Source organism: Ictidomys tridecemlineatus, chromosome 10 (assembly GCF_052094955.1).
Source record: "Ictidomys tridecemlineatus isolate mIctTri1 chromosome 10, mIctTri1.hap1, whole genome shotgun sequence".
Taxonomy (NCBI): Eukaryota; Metazoa; Chordata; class Mammalia; order Rodentia; family Sciuridae; genus Ictidomys; species Ictidomys tridecemlineatus.
Window position 1 is genome coordinate 75,989,999 of NC_135486.1, and position 22,118 is coordinate 76,012,116.

Below are 22,118 nucleotides of genomic sequence, written 5' to 3' on the forward strand. Positions count from 1 at the left end.
GTGCTGAGGATCAAATCCAGTGCCTGACATGTGCAAGGCAAATGCTCTACCACTGAGCTACAACTCTAGCCCTCTTAACATAATTTTTATTGTGAAAATTTCAGCTGGATTCAGACAGTAAACAAATACATACTACAATAGGGGTCTGGACATTTTTAATACACCACAAACCTACAGGTGAAAGGAAAGGTTCGTGAAAAAGTGTAAGTTCTACAGGATGACAATATGAACTTTTCTATTTTATGTATTCCTTTCTTCTTCTCATTGTTGCTTCCCTTAAATGAAAAGGGATTTATAATTTGTAAACCACTTTTCAAAAGTAAAAGCCCTGTCAAATGCATGCCTTCAAACATTAATTATACTTAACAGCACGCTAATGAATTAAGTTAATGCTCAGCTGAAACCAGTTGTAACATTCAGCAAAAGCAAAAGATCGCAGAAGCATACAGAAAGGAAAAATGTCAAGTCTTACGTGATGGAATGAGAGAATGGCATTAAATTTTCTATAGTTAGAAAATAATGAAGCACTATTTACAGAGTTCGGAGGAAAATTTATCATGAACTTGGAACTGTACACTAAGCATGAGGAAAAATAAAAACATTTTTACAAAGTATAAGAAGCTGAAGAATTATGCTCCCCTTCAAAAAAATGATGTCTACATCCTGATCCCTGGAACCTGTGAAAGTTACTTCATGTGGCAAAAGGGATTTGCAGATGTGGTTAAATTAAGCATCTTAAAAAATAAGTAAATAAATAAATAATAAAAATAAACTTTAAAAAATTAAACATCTTGAGACAGGGAAATTATGGTGGGCCCAGCAAAATCATAAGAATCCTTATGAACAGAAGGCAAGGAAGCCAAGGAGAAAGGAGGCTGAAATGACGCAAGGAGGTTCACAAGCCAAGGAAAGCAGGTGGCCTCCAGAGAGGGAAAAGGCAAAGAAACAACTCTCCCCTTGCAGCTCCACAGGAACTAGCTCTGCTGACCTCATGACTTCAGCCCAGTGAAATGGATTTCAAACTCCTGACCTCCAGAACTCAGAGTAAATACTTATTGTTTATGCTGCTAAGTTTGTGATAATTTACTTCAGCAGCATGCATATATAAGGATTCAAAATTTAATGCCTTTATAATGTTTCTTTGAAAAATCATTTGAGAACATACTACAGAAAACCAAAACAGCAGCAGCAACAAAAAGAACTGATCCTCTCTCCCTGACCAAATAGCAATCAGGCTCCTTTGAGTTAGTTCCTTGACAAAGCCTTGACCTTATCCCTAACCTGCTTTTGCCATACCTAGCCCAGTTGTAGCAAGAATCCTGCCAAGTCAGTTTGGTGAGAATCCCCCTATCCCTGGAATTTAGTCATCCTTAATCTTTGGTGAGATTCCTCATTGTCCACCTTATTGTTTTTGTTTTGTTTTGTTTTGATGCAGTGCTGGATATGAACCCAAGCCTTGTGTATGCTAAGCAAGCACTCTACATGGGCTACACCACCACCTCCTACCACCTTTGATGTGTGAGTATCCTGACCTGTCTTCAGCAAGAATCCTATTATGTCTGTCTCCTCTTAGTAATTTTCCACCCACTGACAACCTCTCTATCCCCTCAACCCTACTCACTGGCTGTAAATTCCCACTTGTCCTTGCTGTATTTAAAATTAAGCCCACTTGCTGTATTTGGAATTAAGCCCAATCTAGACTCTTTTCTCTGACAGTCTTGACACACCTACTATAATAGTCCTAAAGTCTTCCTTGCCTTTTTAAACAAGTGTTAGAATAATTTTCTTAACAGAAATCAAAAAGCGAGGCAGATACAGTATCCATAAAATTGTAAGAGGCCATAATTAGACATTTCCAGGAGCCAAATGTGCAGTTGCCTAGAGAGCAATCCATCTACATTAGAATTGTGAATCAGAGTATCTTCAAGAAACAAGTAAACTTCAAGCAACATATAGATCACAGAAATAATACAAATACAGCAAAAGTTTACATATAAAGACACCAAAGAGAGGGTGAGAGAACTACTAGAAATCTCCAAACAAGCAAAGCCACAGAGTGAAAATTCAAGAACAAAGGGTCATGGCAGTGGCCTTGATGGTCTACATAAAAAGGAGAATTCATTTGATTTTGACCCAATTACCATTAGGATTATATTTTCTTCTCTATATAATTCACCAAAATATTTGAGAATAAAGTAAGTGATCTTGACATTATGATTGTATAAGAATTATATTGGCTGTTAATGTTCAGAATCAACTACTGACAGTGTTTAAAATTGAACTACAATGTGCACACATCCATACATACCCCATTACAAACCTAAGCTCCCTAGAAGTAACTGCTATTACCTACCAAAAATATTCTCTGCGTTATATAAGAGTCTGCATGTTTTCATACATACACACACATATATATAGGCTCCTTTTCATATTCAAAAATTAGAATCATTCTATAAATAATTCTATAGTTTACTCTATTCCACTTAGCAGTACATCTTGAAGATTGTGCATATCAACACCTATAGATCTAATCGGAAGCATGCCAATAGGGTTTAGCAAGAGTTTGGAGTGAGGGGTAGGTACAGATGGTAAGTCTGACTTGGGGCATTTGATGATTTCCATGCTGTAAATACTCCCAATATGGTGGCCAAGCTACCAATGCATCCTTAATCTTTGTTAATGAATGCAGAAGTTCAGGCTGGCTGCAGTGCACCAGTGACTCTCCCCAACCTTTTCACAGCTGTAAAATATCGTAAGCATTAACATAGTTCATTTAACCAGTGCTCTCTTGAGAATTTGAACTAGGAGATACTGAGGGAATTAATCAGTTTGCAATGGGAGTTTAAAAGAAGAAAAAAAGACAAAGAAGAAGAAAAAGAAGCAATACTGTGAGGTAAAGAGTGTGATAGGCAATGATGACTAAAGGCAAGTTGAAAAAGAGGAAGCAGAAACTACCAGTAAACAGAGAAAAAGTAGCTGTTGCAAAGAAGAAAATACTATCTAAAATCCAGTGCAAAACAGAGTTACCATCAGAGAGACCTTTTTGCCTAAGAAAAAGAGAGTAGCCCAACTCAGAAGCTGCTTTGTGCTTCAGTTCCTAGAGGTTTTCATTTCCAGTTCAATGGATTTGAAGGCAAATGCTTTTGTTTTTTCTGAAATAACTTGAATATATTATTTGTGTTTATACCTTCAATTCCTTAATTCCATCTCATCTTACCACCAAAATCAACAGTGCTTTTAAGTACTGGTTTTAGTCACTTGTGATCACTTTCTTAATGTACCATGAACCAACATATATCAAGAATAAATATTCTTTAAAATGTTAAGATCATAACAGTCACCAAAGCTAATTTATTTTGCTAGGCTCTAGGTCCAAGGCTAGAATGCTCAGGGAGGAACAAGCAGAAGGAACAGAGCAACATCAAAGTACAACTGAAAACAAACCAGCAAAGAAAGTGCACCAGTACAAGAGAACCTAATTGATTCTGACTGGTAAAGGTTCTGGGCAAGCCTAAATAAAATATGGACACCTAAAGGTTCCTGATATCTCAAGCCAGGCCTCACCTCTGATGATCCAGTAGCTCCTCCTGCCCACTACCACCACTGGAAGTCATTTATAACCCACAGCTTTACTTCCCTGCACTCCAGCCCAGTCCCACTTCCATCTCTCATGATTTCACATTAAAAGAAATGTCTTCTCAAAAAATGCACAACCTCAAAAAACAAACATTTATTTCCTTCCTTTTCCCCCACCTAGTATAGTAATCTCAGAAAATCATTTGGTTTTCTTCTCTCTTTTTTATGTTCACTTGGAAGCATCAACAACAAAGATCCTAATCATGGCTTTAATTACAAAATAGTACAAAGAATCATGTGAAAGAAAGGAGGGCCAATGGGAGCTGGATATATACAAGAACCAGTGCCATAAACCCAAAAGTCCTCAGAAGTGACAAGATTTCTTCTCCAAACCAGCCACATAAATCTCCATATACATTTTCATATTCTTTTAGTTTAATATGCAGTATCTGATACAATAAAAAACATTTAAATGAAATAAGTCTGAAATGCTCTTCAGTATTATCAACATACATATGGTCTATACTTTTCCATTAAAAATATTTCTTATATCTCTATCAATATATTATCAACATTTCCATTATATAATCCTTTAATCATTTAAAATTTTTTTCATTAAATTTGCAGAATACATTTCTTCAAACAAATTCTAATTAGAAGCCTAATTATTAAGCATGTAAAGGTGAATGGGGTTAGGGAAGGACTCTTGTACCCTCAATGATCCAAAAGCCCTCAAAGCACTGCCATGGCTCTAAAAGTAGCAGGCTGCCTCTGTAGCACCCTTTGGTGAGTGCCTTTGTAATGCTATTACTCAAAAGATTTCTCTTTAGATCAGCTTCCAGCTATCACTTCAGCCTCCCTTTTTCATAGAGTTCCCTCAACTCTCCATCTCCTGCCCCTCCTTCTAAAAATTAAAAACAATGTTGTTGTTTTGTTTTGTTTGTAAGCCTACATTTTTAAGATCATTAAGAACAGGATAAATCACCAATATCTTAAACATAGAGCACCTAGCATCAGGTAGTTATTTAATACTTGGTAACTAAAAAAAGAATTTAAGTTATAGTTTTAACAACAATTCTTAGGCAGACTTCTATTACTTGCTTCCCAATTCTAGAAAGATGAGAAATAAAATGATTTTTAAAGTTCTAGAAATAATTGCCAATTCAACCACGATAATACTTAACATAAAAATTTATATTTAAAATTATACTTACCTGCTATTTCAGATAAACCTTCATTGTAAAAACAAGCATATTTCTGCTAAAGATTCTTGGTTTTCTCTTACATATTTTTTCAATTTTTTATTCTATTGAAACATGACACATTTTTATTGACTCTCAAATTCAGAAACGAGAAGTCACAATATATTTCTTTAAATTAGCATTTCTGATTATTTACAAGTCCTTTATAAAGTAAGGAAAGGACACCATACTTATCTGTTATGTCTGTGTTGCAACCTTTTCTTCTACTTACTGGCTGCTCTCCTTTATCTCACTCCCATTCTACTCACAGGATTTTCAGTTTCACTTTGTTTCCCTAATAGTTCTGTTCTATTGGCTGTGTGCACTTCCGCCATGCTTTAAGTCCATATGGAGGGCCTTCACTAGAGCACAACCCAGTACTCTTCTCCTGCACTCCCCTTCCTCCTCCTCCAAAGAGGCAGGACTGAAAGAAGCACCAAAACAAGGCTGGCCCAGCTCCTGCTCTTTCTTGTCTGTGTCTGGGCACATGTTCTCTGTAATATGCTTTCCACACAAAGACAGGTGCCTGCCCTTGAGGGAGGCCTACGTTCGTTTGGCTGTGTAGGTCACCCAGTGGACAAGTCCATCTAAGTTAAGCAGGTTGATATGTCCTCTTCACTTCAAATCTAATGCCATGTCCTCTAATCAACCAACAGAGCAGACATTTTGATCTCCATCTGTTAGGCTCCTGAGCTTTAATTCCCAAGGAGAAGAAATAGTATCACTAATGACTCCCTGGAAACCCCAAAATCAGACCAAGAACTGTTGTATTTATGTATAAGAGGACTTAAGGAGAAAAGGGATATGAAATGATGTAACAATATGTAAATGCCTATACTACCGATGAGAAACATAATTACTAACTTGAATATGAGTGTAATTCCCACATATGGGGGGAGGGTTGAATGACACATTGCCAACAACTTAGAACCAAGACAAACCTATGAGTTTTCCTCACTTCAACTTGCCTACAGTTGCTGACAAACTTGAGACTGTATCTTAGCTGCTTTCTCAGCAGTATGACTGTTTTAATAGATGGCATGACTGATTTGTATCAACTCCTTATTTGTGGATATGTTATACACTGTTTATTGAGAGTTTACTAATGTGCCAGATACACTATTAGGCTTCTAACATACATAGTCTCAATCACAACAATTTTCTGTGTTAGTTTTATGACTATCCCCAGTTTACATATGGGGAGATGGAGGTGTGGAGAGGTTAAGTAATTCAGTCTGTATGGGAAGGAAGTTGCAAGCAGGGCTTAAAGCCAGGCTGTATGACTTCAAAACCATATTTATAATCACCACAAACCTTTGCTGAACTAGTGATCTAATTATGGCTCCTCTCACTGCCATTGGTCCTTACATTTCTTTCCTCAGAAACAAATCCATGTACAACTCCCATGAATTCTTAGCAGTTCTATTTTCTGTATTCCAGTAGCCTTCCAATCTCATGAAACTGCCAATTATTTGTGCAAAATAGAAATGAACAATTTATATGTGATATTCTTTGTGATCTTAAGAAACTATACCCCTCTGATTATGTTTTAAGTTGTGTTTTAGGATAATCACAGAAAATGACAAGAAACTGCAAAAATCCAACACAATAATCACCAAATGAATACAAAAGTTAACAATATCAAAACATTTTAGGTTTTTAATGGAAACTAAATTAACTACCTTCAAAATTAATTTCTATGATTATGGAAAGGATTCTGTTGAATCTACTTCATTTACTCATTCTTCACAACTCTTCCCAGGTCTTTCAGAATCATAAGCAGGTAAGGTAATATTCATTGCAATAAAAGTTTGTGCTGAATTTGGCCCAGTAGGTGTTAACAAGAAATAATGCAATTACAGTAATACCTTATAGACCAAATATAAGACAACAGGAATAGATGTGAATTCACAGAATGCTCACCCTGACAGTAAATAACCTAATTTTGTACACAATTTGACAAACCTTATTCTCAACTTAATGTTAACTTTTCTACTCTGAATAAACAAAATAAAGTGAATAAAATGTGATTCATAAAAGCCAAACTGTACCAAAAATGACACAAAGAAATAAGAACTATGTATTACTAGTACAACTGCGAAGCACAAAGGAAGAACTGTATTTTCATGCTTTAAACTAGAGAAGTACTATTTGGTCCATGACTGGCCCCTAGATTAAAACTGGACCATACTGCCATCAAAAACTAACTATTTGGTAAAATAATGGGATAATAAATAAAAGTGTTCATATCACACTGAAATCGTTACTCGATCATTTCTTCTAGCATCCAGCATAGTACCACAAAATGCTCACAACAGACAGCTACTTTCAACACACCTCAATAAATACTAAGCAACATTATATTTAAGTATCTCATATGTGTATGTGTTTAATTTGATCATATCTGGTTATTACTATTGTGTTAATAATGTTGTGTTTACATGGTGCATAATAAGTAAGGTTTACATTACATAACAAATATCAAAAGTGCTATACAAATACAGTAGTCACTCATCAGGAGACCAAATGAATTAAGTAGCATATAAGAGCTTGGTTCCTAAGTAACTGCTAACATTTATTCTGCATAATCTAAACTCTTCATGTATATTATCTCATAATCTCCTCAACATCAAAACTGAGGTAGATATCATTATTGTTCATTCAACAGACAAGAAAAGTATTTAGGTTAATTAACCTGCAAAGATCACACAGGTTTTAAGTTCTAGAAGTGACATTCAGACCAAGGCAATAAGGCTCCAGGGTGTTCTGAATTACTCCACGGGGTCTTTAAATAAACAAAATGACAAGCAAAAGAACCAAGATTTCTCAAGAAAATCTGTTAACAGGGATCTTCAAAGTAGCATTAAAAAAAGGGCAAGATGCAAAGAAATATCCTCTAGTAAATAAGAAACCAAAAGAGGTGTTTCTGAATAGAGAAAAAGCAGAGAAAATGAAGACTCTGCAGGAACAACAGCTGCACGGGACAATGCACATTTGTTGAGATTGAGTATCCATCAGGTACTGCACTGGGTGTATATATTATCTTGTTTAATATTCAAACAGCCCTACTATAATATACATTTCACAGAAATTATCAATTATTTACATACTTTACAGATGAGGAAAATGAAACTCAGAGGTAAAGGAACTTGTCTAAGGCCTGCATTAGTGTGGGAGCCTCAATTCAAACACACATCTAGAAGGTTCCAAAATCTATGTTTAAAATGCCACAAAATTTTAAGAAAGAGTGGAGGGTGTGAGGGAGAGAATGAGAATGTGTTTGTGTATTTCCAAATTAATAAATTATAAGCTACCAAGAAACTATCCAGCACACTGTCATAAAGAAATGGGACAGCTGATTTCAGTGTGCTAAAAGCAACATGTTCTGGTTGTGTTTCTGCAAGTAAGTCAATATACTACTTCAATAAAAAGAAAAATCTGCCTTGATGTGAAGATGATTACTCTTCAAAATTACTTATTCCTCTACACTTTGAGATATCCAAGTTTCCAAAATTTCACTCAACTGATACTATGATTCTACAGATTTTAAGAATATTAATGCATTTTCATGATAACTGATTACTATAAGCAAATTTTTTCAAATACTAAATTGGAGTAGCTCAATATTATTTTCATATATTACTAGATATAAAATTTTTCATTTTTTAATATTTTTGCCAGTTACCAGCTGCAAGACACTACAGCTCCCCACAAAGGGCCCTCATACATTATTGTTGGGGTTTGTTTTTTGTTTTTTGGGTTTTTTGGGGGGGTGTCTCTGATTTACACTCTTTTAATCAACATTACCCAGTCCTACATTTATTTTGTTCAAACTCTTTCAACAACATCCATATATATCTTTCCTATATATAACACATTTCTTCAGAGGAAAGAGTCATTAACTTTCAAGTAGATCAAACTTTAAAAACCATCTACTACTGGCAACTTGTAATATATAAATGTACAAGTACTTTAGAATTTCTATGACAAAGACATCTTCATAAAGCAAAAGGCAGGGGGAATAAATTTACTACATCATTACATCATTGCCTCAATGGAAACACAGCTGCTTCAGAATATATCCATAAAATTATTGCACCGATTCAATTTTAATATCACTTTGAACATCAATATGCATAATTTAAAGGAAGAGCAAATAATATCTCAAATTCTTAGTTCTTTATACAACTACCAGAATGTAGGAAAAAGCATTTTCAAGCTGAGTTACTAAAAAAACAGCACTGTAGCGTGGTATATGGCATACTAATATATACCACGTTACAGTGCTATATATCTTCAATAAATAACTGTTCAGGAAACAAAAAGTCCTTTGTTTTTGACATTTTGTTGTATACCAGTAAGGGTAAATAATAAAGTTTTCTTAGCTTCACACTGAGACAAAATTTGAAAAGTAATTCTGTAGGTAGCCGCAATTTATCTAGTCATGTGCTTCCTCAGCAGCACTCAGGGAGGGCCAGCTGTGGGCCACAGCTATGCAATAGAGGCAGACAATCAATCAAGACCAGGAAGCCTGCTCACGGTGGCACTCCAGACCAACAAAGGAAAGGCAAAGCTCAGGATGCATTATGAGATGCTTTATTAGATGAAAACTGGTGCACCCCTTATGGAAAGCAGTATGAAGATTCCTCAGAAAACCTAGGATGGAACCACCATTTGGCCTAGCTATCCCACTCCTCGGTTTATGCCCAAAGGACTTATAGTCAGCATACTGCAGTGACATCAGGGCATCAATGTGTATAGCAGCTCAATTTAAAATAGCCAAACTATGGAGCCAACCTAGATGCCCTTCAACAGATGAATGGATAAAGAAAATGTGGTACATATACACAATGGAATATTACTCAGCCTTAAAAATGAATGAAATTATGGCATTTGCAAGTAAATGGATGGAATTGGAGAATATCATGCTAAGCAAAATAAGCTAATCCCCCCAAACCAAAGGCCAAATGTTTTCTCTGATAAGCGGATGCTAATTTATAATAAGGGGAAGGTACGGCTAAGGAAAAAGAGAGGTACTTTGCATTAGGCAGAGGGGAGTAAACGGGTGGAGAGGTCATGAGGGTAGGAAAGATAGTAGAATGAATCGGGCAATATGATCATGCAACTGATCCATGAGAGAAGGGAAAAGGGCTGCCACTGAGCTCTTCTCTAAGGATTCTGAAAATTCCTATTTACGCTTCTTTACAGTAACCTATATAACCCATTCCCAACTCAAGGCCCTACCCTCAATTCACATGGCCCAAAATTACACATAAGGTTCAATCCATCCTAAATGATTTAAAAAAAAAAAAAAAAAAAACACAGAAGGAAAGAGTAAAACTTTTAAGAATTCACAAGTGGGGGTAAGCCTCTTCCAGAATGCTATGCTTGATGAATTTATGCCAATTTCCACATGAAAGCATATACTCAAATATACTGACACTATACTGGCAATATACTAGCAATAAAACATTTACATAAAAGATCTACCATCCTCCTCACTGTGAAAACATTTATAAGCACTGTCTCCAACTCACTGAGTAAACTACCTGGAATAACAATGTATTTCTAACAGTAATCTAAATTCTTCTTTTATAAGTAAATAAGCATGACCAACTTTACAAAGAAAAAAAATTGGAAACAACACAAATTCAGCTATTAAAAAATCATGAAGCAAAATTATGTGTACTGATTTGGATTCATCTCCAAGACATATTTTAAGTATGCACAAGGCAAGGTTCTGAACAAAGCTCTGAACAGTTGAGGGTCAGGTATGTACATAAATATACCCAGTTAACCAGTGATAGTCCTGGGGGAGATTAAAACTAGGTGACTAAATGGAAAGGACTCTTTTATTTTTCACTGTATCATCTTTAGCACACCTTAAAATCATTTACCATGTACCTGTATCATCTAATCAAAACACAAAAACAATTTTTTTTAACAATTGCAAATGAAAGTTAGCAGAAAAATCCCTCTTTAGGAAAGGCTTCCCTGTTATGCCCTTACTTACCCTCTATGATGTGAACCAAGGGGGAGACTTTGGTGTGAGGGCAGCTCAGTTTGGGGGATAAAATGCCTTCCTCCACACTCTTTCTTTACTGCTTTAAAAGAAGGGAAGAATATAAATTCAAAGAGATAGAAACTATGGCCATATGCATAACTACCACTTTTCTCCTCTGAGCAAAAGAAAAACAATTAATAATTTCTCCTCCAGCAGACCTTACAAGCAGGGGTAGAGATGGGATAAGCAGGAGATTAAGCATCAATAATGAACAGAAGACTAGGCCTTGAGAAACATATCCTTGACCACTGCAATAATTTGTTAAAGGGTCAGCATGCATTTTGCTAAAACTGCAAACCTTAACTAAAGGATAATACAAATGCTAAAGGCATTGCATTTTATCTATTAAGGACCACTTCAAATATTTAAAAAATAATTGCCAATAACAAAAATCACAGGAAAATGTGCCATAGTATAGATCAGAAAACAACTTTCCTAGTCAGTTCACCTAGCAAATAAAACAAATCTGAGTTGTTTTGAAATGAACACCTCTAGGGCTTTTCATTTATTATGTTTTAATAAATGCCTTTAGAACATTTTAGAGGGCATTTTTTCCTTTAAACTTTTTTCATATGATATTGATCTTGCCAACCATAATTTTGCCAACAACAGTTTTAAGAACATAAACTTCAAGGTTGACGAGGGGTTAATAGAAACAAAAGGCTTTCCAAGCACACTGACAATAAAACATTTACATAAAAGATTTGCCATCCTTCTCATTAATAACTTCCTGGCAAAAATGTTACATTACTGTCAATGTCAATGGCAAGTTACTCTAATTGATTGATTTTAATACAGTCAATCTGGTGGGTCCTTTAGTTTCCAATAAAATCATCAATGCCTGACAATTTCATAAACTCCCTGTGCGCAAAGCTCTCTGAAAGTACAAAAACAGATAATCAAGACACCTGGTGGCTTCAAGATACAACCTTGCAAAAGGAGGTTCAGCAAATTATGTTATATATGTGTACGAATATGGCATAATGAATTTCTCTATTATGTATACTTACAATGAACAAAAAGAAAGAAAAAGAGAGAGAGAGAGAAGAGAGAGAGATGCATTTACCAAATACTTTACTGGCAATGAGAGAAGCAAATGAAGCAATCCATCTCAAAGAATATAGCACATTCAGTACAGGACAACCACACCACATTGTATATCGCAAACTATTTCTAACATGGAATGAAAACTATACAACAGTTCATGGCTTAATTGGGCGCTTATCTGAAGTCAGAATAGAAGTTCAGCAAGATAATTCTCTATCTATTAAAATATTTTACATAAGAGCAGATTTGGATTTTTCTTCTAGGAGAAGCCCTCAGTTGGATTTACATTCCTCCAGAAACCCAAGCATATCTAGAGATTTAGAAGGTCAAATTGCTTGGCCAGTATACTGGAATGCCAACAGAAACTAATAAAGTTAATTGACTATTTCCTTTTGAATGCTATCAAGTACCATATATCTTCTAGAAAATGTGGTTATCTTCAGTTTTAATGCACTTTGGAAGAAGCTTTCCTACCCAATTATGCCTGGAATGTGTGTATATCTGTAAACACATTCAAACATTAGCTTGCCCAAATCTACAATCAACAGTCTCACAGTGCTCTGTGACTGATTCATCTATCAGATCAATACCATTCTATGAAACTGGTCCATTTACCAATAATTTGACTCCATTTCTGATTTTGGTTTTGTCCAATTGAGCAGGATTCCTAATAACTTCTCTACCACTTGCTGACATAAACTTAGGCAATTTACAACCTTCAAAAGCTTCACTTTCCTCACTTATATTAGAAAAATAATTTAGATTAGCTAACACTTAAAATATTGACTACGGGTCTCTAGCAAGTTATCACAGGTAAACTCAAACAGCCCTATAATGTATTCACCATCATTATCACTAAATTACACATGGAGAAAGGACACTCTGAAGTACCCAAATGTCTCACGGCAGGCGTCAGAGCAGAATTCAAAGTCCATGCTGGAAATCATTAAAGGTACAGCTGCCTAATAAAATATTTCCTGACAACTCATTGTGAGGATCACATTTAATCAGGCTCATGAAAGCATTTAAGAAATGCTATATTAATATAAAGTATTTATTATTAAAAAAGTCTTAAGGATAAGATTTATTGGTAATATTAACTATGGAGGTATCTAAACAAAAGTAAATTTTTTAAAAAAAAGTTAAAAGGACTGAGAAGAACCTTAAAATTCAGTTTCCCCAAACTGGTGATATCCAAATAAAACATCTTTTAAGAGGTCATCACTCAATTTCTCCTTAAATTCTTCCAGAGATGAAAATCTCACAAGATCACAAGTCAACTCATTCCATCTTGAAATGATCTAGTTATTATTAGAAATATCTACCTTTTAGCACTAAGCAAAATTAGTCTTTTCCACATAACAGGCCTATAAATACAAATCTTTGACACAGTCACACTATTCAACACAACACTGATTAAAGTCCTCTTGGAAATTTGACTCTCTCAAATTCAACATATACCCCAGAAAAGGTTCTAATGTAAAACCAACAGCACTATTACCTCTCTTGACCTAAAAACAAGCATTCCCACCTTTTTTTCCCCCTTCCTGCTGGCAAGTCAATTTAATGGGTTCATATAAGCATTTACTTAATTAAAATATTTCAGTTCTCTCTTAACAACCTTATTTGTTTTGTTTGTTTTTTGGTACTGGGGATTGAACCCCAGAACTCTTTACCACTGAGCTATATTACTAATGCTTTTTATTTTTTTATTTTGAGATAAGGTCTTGCTAAGCTGCTTGAGGGTCTCACTAAGTTGCAGAGGCTATCCTATCCTTCTGCCTCAGCTGCTTCAGACTCTGGGATTACCGGGCAGTGCCACTACCCCCAGTTTATAAGCTTTCTTGATTTCCGTATAAAACTTGGCATTTCATCATTTTTATCTAAATCTTTTCTTTATTTTGGTCTGTGATGCTCGCCTCTAAAGATCTTTCTAGACCTTCATTTCATAACCTTACGTTAATGATCTCTATCAATTTTGCACCTTCCCCCTTCCCTTCATAAATCTAATAATGATAATTAAATTTTCATTCTAGTTACTGAAAAACAAAATAATCTAAAGCCCTAGGATACACTGACAAAGATCTCCATTCTGTCTGACATCAATAAATGAAATATGGCCGTTCGATTTATTACCAAATCTTTACATGACCCAGCCTCCTACCATCACTTCTTCTTCTGCTCTATGGTCAGCTCAACAAAAACTTTATTAAAGTCCTTTCTTACAACCAAATAAACCTATCATCAACATTTCCTTAGGTTATCAGCTCAGTGAAAACAAAGAAAGGAATTTACATTTATTAGTTTGGTTTTCTTCTACCCAGAAAACATTTTTAAAATCATAATTTCCTTTTAAACCCATTCATAAAGTATGATTTAATAAAAGTAAGCTAGAATTCTGATTAGAATTAGCAATGGTTCAATAGATTCTAGTTATTCAGAATCTACCTGTGCTCTTTTCTCTTTTGAAGTTTAGTTTTCTGGCACCTTCTCCCTGTTTTATTACCCTTAAAAGACTATTTAAAATTATTCCCAAACAGACAGTCCAAGACTATAATTCACCTAATCCCTTCAGAAACTGGAAAGGCTGTGCTATCTCCCACCTTGCTTCAACTCTCACTTCTGCTCCTCTTTTCTGCTTTAAAAAGAACATCCATGAGAACAAAAGGAAGCAAACAAGTCTGGGACTTAGTATGCTTTCTCTATCACATTTACATTATATGATCTGCTGTGAATATCCAATATCTGATCATTACTCATCTTCAGGACTTAAGAGACACTTTCTAAAGGTGTTTATATCATGTTCCTCATTGTTCACAGATGTCAATTCATTTGTGTTTGAGCTTTCTTGTCCATTATTTTTTAAAGTATTTACTACTCTTTTTCATATAACCCTTTTCTCTCAACTTTTATTCAAACCCTTTTTAAATGTAAATTCAAAAGAGCACCCAAAGTCAGCTGCCTTGTGTACATTCCTTTATTTTTCCTTTTCATTAAATAAGTACTCACTGTAGATTTTTCTCATATTAATCCATTTTCCCTTTCCATATGTGACTGTAATCAAACTCACATTTACTCTAATATATTTCTAATTCACTTTCCTAAAGAAATCATATATCACTAACAGGGCACAGAATATTCTTCTTCATAAGTACAAATTCAAAGAAGTTACCATTACTTCTACCTTATTAACGAGTACTTCCTTATTAGTTGGAATTAGCCCTGGAAAGCAGTTCCCTTCATTGTTCCCATAACCTCCTAAATTTACATATTCAACATTAAGACTACAAAATGGATTTGCTCATATCTGAATAGGTTCTGCTGTCTGGCTTAAATTCTTGCTGGAAAAAGACGATTACAAATGATAGCAAGACCTCACAGGCTCAAAGGTGTTAGGGATAACTCAATGGAGAAAAACATAACTGTTTTTTCAACAAACAGTTCTGGAATAACTACTCTCTGGAGGGAGAAAACCCCCTTATACAGAACACAAAAATTAACCTAAAATAAATCATAGGTCTAGTGTAAGAGCAAAAATTATCTAACTACCAGGAGAAAATCTATCTTTATGACACTGGGTTAGGCAAAGATTTCTTTTAACTATAATAAGCATAAACTATAAAAACTAACGGGAAAAAAAACAGATTACTGTCAGAATTAAAAACTCTTGCTCTTGAAAATGACAAGTCATAGAAATATTTGTAAAACATTATACAGTGAATATATAAATAATTCTTACAACTCAATGTATTAAAAGACAATCCTTTTTTTAATGAGAAAGAGACTTAAATGGACATATCACAAAAGATATATGAACAGCTGATAAGTATATAAAAAGATGTTCAACATCATTGGTCATTAGAGAAATGCAAATTAAAATCACACTGCGATACTACTATGAGCAAAGTTAAAATGACTGACAACACCAAGTGTTGACAAGGATATGGAGCATCTAGAACTTGTGAACAGAACTAGTGAGACTACAAAATAGTACAGCCACGTTAGAAAAGAGAGAAAGCAGCATCTTATAAAGTTAAACATAAACTTTTTCCTACCACCCAACAATCTTGCTCCTAGATTATTTACCAAAAAGAAATAACCAATTCCAAATGGCCATCGATTGGTTAATAAATAAGTAAACTGTGGTTAATCCATACTTTGGAATACTACTTAACAGAAAGTAAGTTAATGAAACACACAAAATAAGGCAAACACAAAAGACTTCATACTGTATGACTCCATTCATATGAAATTTGAGAAAATACCAAATTATAGTGATTGCTTGAGGCCAGTAGCCAGGTCAGACTGAAACAAGAAATTAAGAATTTTTAGGATTCTTGATGAAATTTTTCTATATCAGAATATAGTGGCAGTTACATAACTATACATAATTATCAACAGTTATCCAGTAATCTTCTTTAAATGAATTAATTTCATTACATATAAAATTATACCTCAGTAAATCTGAAAAAAAGAACTCATCACATTTTTAATGCTCACTGACCACTTTACATTTTATTTTATTACAGTCATAACTTCCTGTTTTTAGGAAAACTGTGTCCTTATTTGTCACTTTTAGAGTGTTATAAAAATTAAATAACCAAATTTAGATAAACAGTACAAAAAAATAATTATCCATAAGCTCTGAGTGAGGGCCTAAGGAACTTTCTAATCAACATAAACAAGTTTTAATATACCATGACATCTATTTTGGAAGCTATTTGCTTCCATGTTTTAAATGAAAGCTCATAAAGTAACCTTACCTTAGTGCCTCAAGGCCATCCCACACTCTATTCCTTCCTGTCTGTAACTTTTTCCACTCAATGTGTGGCTGACTCCTATTATCACTCTTCCCATTTCAACCTAAGACTACCTCTTCTGGGAAATATTCTGTTTTATGATAACCTAGAGTCTTTCTTCACAGAAAGTATCAAAATTTGTCTTTATTTTGTGTGTTTACTTGCTTGTTTTTGGTCTTCTCCATAGAACTCTCAGATTAGTTTGTCATTTTATTTACTACTATAACCAGTGTGTGGTACAGACACCTAATTAGTTGCTCAATAAACTTGTGAATGTTTGAATTTTAAAAAATGACCTAATTTAATCCTAATCACAAACCTGGGGACACAAGGTATTGTTGTACAGATGAGAAAACTAAGATTTAGAAAGATTAATGGTCCAAAATTACAAAGCTCTTCATGGTGGTGCCATGAATCAACCTCAGGCCACTCTAACTTCAAGTCCTATTCACTTAACTATTAGTTGATGTCTATACACAGTTTAACAGAACTCACTGAGTTTCTACAATGGGTTGTCTACAGAGAATCTTAAGTCAAATCCTATCATAAATTCTCAGGACTATTCAAAATATTTCCCTGGAATTTTGTTTGATCAAATATTCTTAGAAATAAGAGGGCCAACTCAATTGTTTTGTCAGACAGAGAGATTTACTAGGCATGATGCCTGCTTCTTGGAACAGGCTTTGGTTGGCAACAACTAAATTTATAGTACATTCCTATGTAATAAATGCACATTTTTGCTAAAGTAAGTAATATAGTATTTATACATTCATACTGGTAACAAGGGTCTGTTAGTGTCTATTCTTAAACACTTAACTCTCACTATACTGTACTTCCTGCTAAGATCAAACAATAAAGTACTAGCCATCACTAGTAAAAGCTTTGAATGTGGCTAGAGGCATGGCACTATACACCAATTAAGACAAAACAAAGGTTATATTCAGCAGTATAAAATTTTCTACAATAATTCTATTCATTGGGGAGAAATAAAAATCAGAAAAAGCAAAGCACAATGAAAGAGCTTTTGAATGACAGTATGCTTAAACAAGTGAGTCAGAATAATGAGTCATCCTTAAGTGTATGGCTCAAAAATGTGAAAAGATACTACCATAAATTCTAAGATGTTAATCTTAATTCTTTTCAAGGAAATAATGCTGCTTTATGTGGAATTCCTGTCTTCAATGTGGTCATAGTTTTTCCACATGTGTAAAAATCAAATGGTTTTTAAGATCAGTCCCTTTAATATTGTCTATGGATAGGGACTGCTATAGAAGATATGAGTATAACCAACTGCAACCACACATTTGATAAAATTCTGTAATATTCTTTAAGGTGGGAATAAGAGCAAGAAAACCCTTTTGTGTTAGTATAACAATTCACATTACACAAAAACTCATACACACCAATAGGAAACATGCCAATTAAACACTGTTAACATAAAGCAAAGAAACATTTACCCCCTTGCAAGGGATCTCTTCCTAGTTCAACTATTCCTACCATAAGCATTACCATCTAGCTTAAATTCAAAAGCCTAGTGTTGTTTTTAGCTTTTATTTTTTCCTTCACCCTTCTACATATAATTTCTCACTAATTTCTTAATATTCTTTTCAATCATCTCTTGCTTTTTTCATTTGCCCCACTACCACATGAACTCACCACCACATTATGGTCAAAAAATTGCAACAGTTGTTGCAAAATAAAAAGTTGTTACAAGACAGTGTACAGAGGCCAGGCACAGTGGCACATGTCTGTAATCCCAGTTTGGGAGGCTGAAACATGAGGATCATGAGTTCAAACACCAGGATCATGAGTTCAAAGCCAGCCTCAGCAATGGTGAGGTGCTAAGCAACTCAGTGAGACCCTGTCTCTAAACAAAATACAAAATAGGGCTGGGGATGTGGCTCTGATTGAACTCAGGGGCACCTTTGAGAAAATTCAAGAGAGTTTTCAGTTTTACATGGTAGGGAGACAAAACTGAAGCTCAGAGTACGGCATGAACCAGGGCCTGAAGATCCAAGCAAAATCTGAGTGCCTCAACTCCTCAATGCATCTTTTGCTTATCCACAAACAGCACAGGGTAAGAAAATCAGGTGAAGAGTATCAACAAGAAGTTAAAAGGCTAAACAGTGCTCTTAGCAGTCTCAGAGTCTTGAGAAGATAAAAATTAGAGTTCTGGATCCACCAAGGAGACAGGAACCTGGGAAGCACCCCAGTTTTACACCTGAGGCCCCTAAATGACTACACCCTAGGATTAATAGAAAATTAGAAATAAATGAGGCTTTATAAATACTGAAAAACAGACTTTCAACAGCTCAAGTATTATTTTCACTAATTGTCCTGCCTCTTCTTTATTATTTTGTTTTGTTTTGTTTTGGGGTACCAGGGATTGAACTCAGGGGCACTTGACCACTGAACCACATCCTCAGCCCTATTTTGTATTTTATTAGAGACATGGTCTCACTGGGTTGCTTAGTATCTTGCTAAATTGCTGAGGCTGGCTTTGAACCCATGATCCTCCTGCCTCTGCCTCCCAAGCGCTGGGATTAAGGTGTGCACCACTGCGCACAGTTTGTCCTGCCTCTTCTTTTAACTGCCTGGCAGAAGCTAAAAACTTTTCTGCAAATCTGTATGAATTTTCTATTTGTACTATGTGCATTCTTTAAAAGTTATCATGTATATGAAGAAAGAGAAGAAAGGGAGAAAAAAAAAAGGAGGGAAAGGAGGAAGGGGATGAGAAGGAAGCGGGAAAGGAAACAAAACAGAGACAAACCTAAAGGGTAAGACAGACTTTTTTTTTTTTAAGAATCAGAAGAAAATACTACAACTGAAGGATACAATAGCTGAAATTAAAAATTCAACAGTTAGGCTTAACAGTGGATTAGACACCTCTGAGGAAAGTAGTAATGATCTAGAAGACAAATCAAAAAAATACATAGACTGAACAAAGAAAAAAGGATGGGAAATACATGAAAGAGCATAGGAGACATTTGAGACATAAGGAAATAGCCTAACATACTTGTGATTATAGTTCCATAAAGGGAACACAGAATGGTACAGAGTAATTTTTAAAGAGTTAATAAGTAAGAATGGTAAATCAGAGGTTAAAAAGAAACAACAAAACCCAAGGTGGATTTGATACCAAGAAAAACATCAGAGTAAAACTTCTCAAAATTACACACAAGGAAGAAATTTTTAAAAGCAGAGAAAAAAAATAACCTTCCTATGAGCAGAAATAAGTCTAATGGGCAAATTTCTTTAAAAAAAAAAACTATGAAAGTCAGAAGACAATGAAATAGCACCCTTCAAATTCTGAAAGAAAATAAACTGCAACTTGGGATTTCAAAAAATGCTGGAAACATTCTTCATAATGAATGCCTCTGGGTGCAGTGGTGCTTTTTCCTCCCAGCAACTGAGGAGATTGAGGCAGGAGGATCACAAATTTGAGGCCAGAATGGGCAATCTAGCAAGACTGTGTCTCAAATTTAAAACAAACAAACAAAATGAATGCAAATATAAAAAGACATTTCTGGATAAACAGAAATGAAGAGGTACTCCCTGAATGCTAAACTTTGCACCATGTGGTTGTCTGAATGTCTATACCCAGACACCCATAAGATAAATCCCAAAGTGTCAAAAACAACCCTTGACAGTTTGGTCCCAGTTTGTGGTTAGTGAATTCTAAATATACTTCCTACCATTTCCCATCTATGTTTCTCATAATCAACTCACACTGTAATTCTTCCTCAAACAATTTCCAACTCCTATAGATTATCATATCTATTTATCTCATTAAATTGATATAAAATATAATCAAGTGATTTTTTTCCTGGAGTTTTTTGACAATGTCCAAATTCAAAGTATAAGGTCTAAGCATATTTTATTGTGCTTAATACTAATACACATTTTGTAATTACCATAATGACATATGCAGATCAACAGCTGATTTTTAAAAAAGCACAGAAAGTAATACAAGCCATTAAGTCAAGTTTAGTTATATACTTTTGTAATCATAACAGTACAATTTTCAAAATAAAAGACTGCTAAATTCTCTAAGCTAAAAGTCCAAGCCATGATGGTAATGCTTCCTAAGAAAGTGTGTGTGTGTGTGTGTGTGTGTGTGTGTGTGTGTGTGTGTGTGTACACTTATGTACATGTACTGGGTATGTAGTATCTACAATGTGATATACAAATTTGTTCCTTAAGGAGTTTCTGAAGATTACAAATAAATGTGTAAAAGCTTTTGGAAATATCCTAATTTATTGCCCAAATAACAATTTCTACTTCATACTTTGAGGCAAGGGAATTAAAATTTCAAAAGTATCATAAAAAGCAGTCTACTCATTTTTTTTTTAGTACAATAAAACAGCAACCTTAAGATCAAACTTTAGTCTAACTTCTGTGCTCCAGACATAACATTAGGCTTAATTACCACCTTGTCAGCAAAGGCAAAAATCACCTTAGCATCAACGAACATAAAGAAAACACAAATATTTTAAAGCTGAGGTGCTTTTTTTCTTATATAATTCTGCCCCAAAACACCCTTTCCCCTGTACCATAACAACATTCCCTAAAAGAGGAGGCAACATTGTTGGGTTTTCCATTTTTAAAAAAAGATTCCTAGGCTAAGGAACATTTCATTTACCAAGGCATCCCAAATAACTAATACACAGCTATGACCCAAAGGTAAACACAGGAGGGGAAGGCCTCTAAACAGTAAATACCAGGTACTCAAACAGAAATAAAACTGAAGTTCTTTATTTTATCCACAAACATGTCTCTCAATTATTTTACAAAACTGTTTATTCAGAACAAATTTTAGACAATTAAAACAGGCTTAGGGTTGCTTCACTCTCAAAGTCAAAAAAGATGAGAAGATTAAAGGTTAGAAATTGGAAAAATCTATTAAAGGCAGATATACTAATAAAGTGCAAGAAATGACTATCTACCTAAAGGAATTAGAAAGTTAAAAAAACTATTAGGAAGAATTGCAACACATTTATCTAAATCTACTTTGACTACACTCAAGCAGTGAGTGTTAAATACCTCATTAGGCCCTTAGTTACTATTAAAATATATTTAATTTACTATCTTATGTTTCAGACAATAAAATAAAATTTTAAAAAGTAGTTTCCACCATAATAATCAAAACATAAGTTTGTGTTTCAAGCATTCTCCCCAAAAAAATCCACATTGAAGAATATTACATTTCCTAATTGAACAGTTCCTTTATACTTGTAAAATATTCAAGCAACACAGAAATGTATCAAAAAAAAAGTGAAATCTCCTTCTCCACACCCCTTTCCAATTCTACTCCCCAGTTGTGTTTTTGGTATGTCTCTATAACTTCTTTCTCCTCTGCATACTCCAAAACAGATACAATCACACCACACA

At 34.6% G+C, this 22,118-nt stretch overlaps 1 protein-coding gene across 3 annotated transcripts in view; it reads right to left on the minus strand.

The window, feature by feature from the left end:
* The window catches only part of Usp6nl (USP6 N-terminal like), a 169,208-nt gene that overhangs the window by 76,166 nt on the left and 70,924 nt on the right, over positions 1-22,118 (minus strand). The gene's annotated exons all lie outside the window — the stretch shown is intronic.